The sequence below is a fragment of the Equus quagga genome, chromosome 10 (genome assembly GCF_021613505.1).
Source record: "Equus quagga isolate Etosha38 chromosome 10, UCLA_HA_Equagga_1.0, whole genome shotgun sequence".
NCBI lineage: Eukaryota > Metazoa > Chordata > Mammalia > Perissodactyla > Equidae > Equus > Equus quagga.
This window is the reverse complement of record NC_060276.1, coordinates 86,716,991-86,722,483: the sequence shown is the minus strand read 5'-3', so window position 1 is coordinate 86,722,483 and position 5,493 is coordinate 86,716,991. Positions and strand designations below refer to the sequence as shown.

The 5,493-nt window shown below is 44.7% G+C and overlaps 1 pseudogene; it reads left to right on the top strand.

The window, feature by feature from the left end:
- Positions 1-3,621, top strand: part of LOC124245495 (ubinuclein-1-like) — a 26,407-nt pseudogene extending 22,786 nt beyond the window's left edge.
- Positions 3,622-5,493: the final 1,872 nt, after the last annotated feature.

The window sequence follows — 5,493 nt, the reverse complement described above, 5'->3', positions numbered from 1 at the left end:
CGGGGCCAGCCCCTAGTGGTTTTTTTTTTTTTTTTTTTTTTTTTGGAGGAAGATTAGCCCTCAGCTAACTACTGCCAGTCCTCCTCTTTTTGCTGAGGAAGCCTGGCTCTGAGCTAACATCCGTGCCCATCTTCCTCTAGTTTATACGTGGGACGCCTACCACAGCATGGCTGCCAAGCAGTGCCATGTCCGCACCCGGGATCCGAACCAGCGAACCCCGGGCCGCCGAGAAGCGGAACGTGCGAACTTAACCGCTGCGCCACCGGGCGGGCCCCAATTTTTTTGTTTTTTGCTGAGGAAGATTGGCCCTGAGCTAACATCTGTGTCCATCTTCCTCTATTTTGTATGTGGGACGCCTCCCACAGCATGGCTTGATAAGTGGTGCATAGGCCATGCCTGGGATCTGAACCTGAGAACCCCAGGCTGCTGAAGCAGAGGATGCGAACTTAATCACTACGTAATAAGCTTTATTTTTTAGAGCAGCTTTAGGTCTACAGAAAAACTAATCTAGAAGTACAGAGAGTTCCCATATGCCCCCTCTCCCTCACCAACCCACAGTTTTCTCTATTATGTATGTCTTGTATTAGTGTGGTATGTTTGTTACAATTGATGAACCAATACTGATACACTATCATTAACTAAAGTCCATAGTTTACATCAGGGTTCACTCTTGGTGTTGTACATTCTATGGGTTTGGACAAATGTATAACGACACATATCCATTACTGTATCATATAGGATAGTTTCACTGCCCTCAAAATTCTCTATGTTCTGCCCATTCCTCCCTCTCCCCTCCTCAACCCCTGGCAACCACGGATCTTTTCATTGTCTCCACAGTTTCGCCTTTTCCAGAATGTTATGTAGTTGGAATCACATGGTATGAAGCCTTTTCAGACTGGCTTCTGTCACTCAGTAATATGCATTTAAGATTCCTCCATGTCTTTTCACGACTTGACAGCTCATTTCTTTTTAGCGTTGAATAATATTCCTTTGTCTGCATGTACCACAGTTTATGTATCCGTTCACCAACTCAAAACATCTTGGTTGCTTCCAAGTTTTAGCAATTATGCATAAAGCTGCTATAAACATCTGTGTGCATGTTTTTGTATGGATATAAGTTTTCAACACTTTTTGGATAAATACCAATACGTTTGATTGCTAGATATTATGGTAAGAGCATATTTAGCTTCGTAAGAAATTGCCAAACCGTCTTCCAAAGTGACTACGCCATTTCGCATTCCCATCAGGAATGAAGGAGAGTTCCTACTGCTCCACATTCTCAGTAGCATTTGGTGCTGTCAGTGTTCTGGATTTTGGCTGTTCTAATAGGTGTGCAGTGGCATCTCACTGTTGTTTTAATTTACAATTCCCTAATGACATATATTGTGGAGCATTTTTTCATGTTTATTTGCCATCTGTATGTCTTCTTTGGTGAGGTATCTGTTCAGATCTTTTGCTCATTTTAATTGGTATGTTTGTTTTCTTATTGTTGAGTTTTCAGTGAGTGCTCTTTTGTAACAACTGGTTTTCAAAAAGCCAAATCTCCAAGTTTTTCCAGGACATTAACCACAAGCCAACTTGCTGTCTCCGGAGATGTTTCACAGTCCTTGAGTTGGGATTTTCCCTCTCTTTGCTCTCACTGGAGTTTTTGGATCTGTGGACAGGGACCATGGAACTGCATGGGGCACCACTGATAGACTTGCTCCAGGCTCGAGTTGCTAACTGGAGCTGCAGCCAGTGCATCTGGTGCGCTCTGCCAGCCAGAGGACATTTGCAGCCCATGGGGCTATCGCACTTGTGACAAAGAAGCCAAACGGTAACAACTACCAACACTTGTTTGTAGTCGTGTCAGAACCCACCAGAATCCAGTTCACCTCTCTCCCAGATCCTCTGAATCCCACATTTTTTAAAAGAAACCTGGGCAAGAGGAGATTGGGAGACCAGAACAGCACTGAGATTCTAAACTAGCTGCAGAATTATTCAGAATACACTCACTCTCTTTCACCCAGACAACAAGCACTGCCCAAAGTTCTTCTACCCAGAGCTGGTGAAGAATGCACAGGAAACAGCAGGAAGTCTTCAATCTAGAAACGAGGGTGGAAAGAATCATAGAAAAGATCAAATACAGGACTTGATCAGTATGGGGGATGAGTATGATGACTCCGATTCTCCCACTGACGGATTTGGACTTGAAGCACGTGATAAGCTTGTTTCTGCTTCTCTCACCTTGAACTATGGAAAATTTTACATTAACTTGAGAACACTGCAGTTACAGCAAACATTAGAATCTGACAATGACTTCATTAAAGAAAACAGGAAAAATCACCAAAAAAGAAGTTGAAGGAAGATGGTGAGATGATAAAGAAGAAAACAGATGACACTTAGACGGAGAGAAGGAATGAACAAGTCTCAAGTTTCCCAAACTGGCTTCACAGCTCTCAATGCTGATAAGGAAAGAAGACTAAGAAATGCTGCTGGGAATCCAAGTGATAAAGAGATGTTAAAGAAATTCCAGACAGAGAAACAGGCCCGGCAAAAACAGGCACAAGGAGCATAAACCTCTGGGAATCAGGGAACACTTCCCACCCCTTGCTTCTGAGAACAATTTGCTCCAGGAGGCCATTGCCATGTTCTTTCTGACAGGTTTGAACTTGAAGCAGCTTCTCAGTGAATCTCCAGAAAGAAGATCCTTCTGCGATATGGATGATGAAAGAGATTCCAATGGGGTGAGATTGAACTAGGAATTCAGACAGCTCTCTTCCCTCCCTGAAGGCCTGCCAGTGCCCCTGAAAGAGCGCATCGAGCAGTTGGTTCAAGCTATCAGGCTGAAGGAGAGTGCAAATGGAAGTTCTCCACTCAGGATATTAATGACATCCTATTCGGCATGGAGATGCAAACCTGGAAGCTGAGCAGCCAGATCTGTCCTGAGGTACATGGCCATTTGACTCCATTCCTGCCCTGCCACAAGGACACCCTGGTCATACTTGCTTAAAAATTTCCTGTCTGTGAGCTGGGGGTGGGGGTGCATCTGAAGGAGCCTCTACAGAAACTTAAAGAAGCTATTGGCAGGACAATGCCAGAGCAGATGGCCAAGTACCAGGATGAATGCCAGGGACATACACAAGCAAATACTGCAGAGATGCTGGAAGAGGAGAAAGACAAGAAGCAGAGAGAACAGATTTGTTCTGGAAAGGAAGAAGAAAAGAGGAGCAGGGCCCAGAAGAAATTCCAATGGAATGCTGAAATCAGGAAGGTGCTCTTCAGATGATAAAGATGAAACAAGAGGTCTGTGATCTGGACAGAAACAAGAGCCAGTCTGTGGAGGACTGCATGAAAGCTTTTCTGGATGCTGAAGTTCCAACTCTCTGGCCCCAAGACTGGGTGCAGACCAGCTGTCTGTGTAAGGACACCAGACCACACCATGGGTCCCTGACATCAAAACAAAGTAATGGCTCCTTCAAAGTCAAGGTAAAGGAATCATAGGCTAAGCCTCATAAAAAGGTTCTCATTCCATCAGCCCAAATTGGCAACCCCATTGCTTTGCATAAAAGTCACAGGTCTTTATGTATAAAAGTAGAAATAAATCTTCTGGAGAGTGATGTCAGCATCTGGGTGAATTGAGTTTTTCCTTTTGTCTCTCCTCTCTAAGTTACTACTAAACAGACATCCATTAGCCAACAGAGGATTTCTTACACAGCACAAAAAGACTCCTGACAGATTCATGCAGCAATACATCTGAAGGTGGGTGGACTGGACCCCCAGGACACAGTGGAACTAGGGGAATGAGCCCCTCCCACTCCCTGGCAACAGCAATCCAGGATGCGGATCTTCACACAGTGGCCAGCGCAACTGTGAGTGGAGGCAGGGGCAGCCTGGCCCATATGTGAATATTTGCAGAGCAGCAGTAGCCTGCCTGTGGGAGCACCCAAGGTGCCACAGCAGCCCCACCTGCACAAATGCTCCCTGCTGAGCTGCTGCAGCCCAGCCTGCACAAATGCAAAATAGCCAACTGGCACGACTATAAGCAGATGGGGAGGGAAGAGAAAAAACAGCTCCTGCCCCCCCACAACAGTAGCAGGGGGAATCTGCAGTCAGAAGCAACAGGAACCACAGTAAAACCGGTGACTCAGCCCCTAGTGGTGGCAACCCTGACACCAGCTTCATCAGCAGCGGGGGCTGTATACAAGTCCCAGGTCTCCAGGACCCTGCCAGCAACAGTGACACCCGTGAACCCAGCACCCCTGGCAGTGGTGCAACTAGCACCCCAAGACAACCTGGGAACAACAGCACAGGTGGTGCATGGGACAGCAGCATCTAAGCCCACAGAGAACCAGTGGAGGAACACAAGAGCCAGGTGACCAGAGCCAAAGTAACCAAGGCTGTACTCAAAGAAAGGTGGTTACTTAGGGCCGGCTCTGTGGCCGAGTGGTTAAGTTTGCGCACTCCGCTGCAGCGACCCAGGGTTCGGATCCTGGGCGCAGACATGGCACCGCTCGTCAGGCCACGTTGAGGCGGCGTCCCACATCCCACAACTAGAAGGACCTGCAACTAAGATATACAACTGTGTACAGGGGGGTTGGGGGAGATAAAGGAGAAAAAATAAAAAAGATTGGCAACAGTTGTTAGCCCAGGTGCCAATCTTTAAAAAAAAAAAGAAAGAAAGAAAGGTGGTTACTACCACAAATGCATTGGCAGAGGATCCGTTCATCAAACACCATGAAGAACTACAGTACCATGACAGAACAGAAGGAAAATGACAACCCTCCAGCAACCAAACCTGAAGTCACAGAAGATTACAATCTAACTGACAGAGAATTCAAAATAGATACCATAAAGAAACTCAACAAGTTACAAGAAAATTCAGAAAGACAATTCAATTAGCTCAGGAGTAAAATTAATGAAGAAAAGGAATACTTCACCAAAGAGATTGAAGCTCTAAAAAAAACAAACAAACATTCTGGATATGAAAAACACAATTAATGAGATAAAAAATAATTTAGAAAGCATAAAAAGTAGATGAGACCTTATGGAGCAGAGAATTAGTGACTTCGAAGATAGAAACCTTGAAATGCTTCCAGTGGAGGAGAAAGAATTAGGATTTTTAAAAAATGAAGAAATTCTTCAAGAAATATCCAACTCAATTAGGAAAAGTAACATAAAGATTATAGGTTTCCCAAAGGAAGAAAAGAGGAAGAAAGGGGCAGAGAGCTTGTTCAAAGAAATAATAGCTGAGAACTTCCCAAACCTGGAGAGGCAACTAGACATAACAAGTACTTGAATCCAATAGAACTCCCAATGACATCAATGCAAAAAGACCTTCTCCAAGGCATATAACGTTAAAACTGTCAAAAGTCAATGACAAAGAAAAAATATTAAGGGCAGCAAGACAGAAGAAAATAACCTCAAAAGGAACCCCTGTCAGGCTGTCAATGGATTTCTCAGCAGAAACCTTACAGGCTAGGAGAGAATGGAATGAAATATTCAAAATACTGA